We start from the raw sequence: 1,267 nt of genomic DNA on the forward strand, positions 1-1,267 counted from the left end.
GGAAGATCTTCTACTGCAAGAGTGTACCCGGCACTATATCCATGGGTTATGTGAAGACAGAGGTAGATAATCCTGCTCACATCCTTTCAGATCACAAGAGTGTACATAGAATTATATCTGTGGGTAGTGTGCCCCGCACTATATCCGTGGGGGTGGGGGAGGTTCCATTTATATATTCATGATCGAAAGACGACATTTCCATGGGAATGTGTCGGATTGGCAGTTGAACCGACAATGTGATATCACAGCCAGTAGAATAGACATTCATCATATGTATCTATATGACATTGTTTAGGTGTGCATATTGTAATTAGTTTGCTTATTTGAATAATTATGTTTAACTGCTAATTGCTATACTTGATGTAACTGCTTTGATTGTCTTTGAACCTCTTTACTTGTGTTTGTGACTGAAATTATTTGGATTGTGGTGATTTGATGTTGATTGAGTTGTTTGGGCCTGAGGCTGTGTTTGATTATGTGATGGGCTTGAGGCCGTGGCTGGTATGTGTTTGAGGTCTAATTCTGTATAAAATATCTAACTAGTTCAGCATCGACTTAATGAACCTATATTTGGAACAGGATGATCATCTATACAACTTAGGTAACTTCCTTTATGTTTATGGTCTAGTAAGGTATGAAAAATCAAACTGGTTCAGCATAGACTTAATGAACCTATCCTTGGAACATGTTGATTATTCATATTGTCTAGAAAAACTTTTAAAATTTTACAAAAAAGGAAAAAAAGGTTTTTTATTTTGAGAAATTAGCCAATTTCTTTTTAAAACAGGATTTTTGGATTTTGAATGTGAACCTTTGGTTTTTGAAGAGACACATAGAACGAGTAATGATCACTATACATTAGAAATATTTTATGTTACGTATCTTATTATAGCAATTCTATAATCCTATAGTGAGAACCAGCGAGGACGATGTTCTCACTCCCCTACAGATTTTTTCTTTTAACGATGTGGGCGACGAATTTTTAGAAGAGTTTATTTCATTTTATGTTTATTTGATATTTTTGTATTATCTTAGTTATTATTATTTTTCCTCGTCTTTATCTTTACATATTTTGTAAGAGGGATAGAAATTTGTGATATGTATGTTTGTAAGTTATTGTTATGTATATATATAATTTTAAAGTATTGTATCTAGTCTGTATATGTGTTTTTAATGAAAAAATATTTTTGAAAGGTTATGAGGTTTTAAGTTTTAAACATGCTCCTATTTTATTATTAAATATGTTTAGAGTCGTCGTAATATTCAA

This window comes from Arachis duranensis, chromosome 10 (assembly GCF_000817695.3).
Source record: "Arachis duranensis cultivar V14167 chromosome 10, aradu.V14167.gnm2.J7QH, whole genome shotgun sequence".
Lineage (NCBI taxonomy): Eukaryota > Viridiplantae > Streptophyta > Magnoliopsida > Fabales > Fabaceae > Arachis > Arachis duranensis.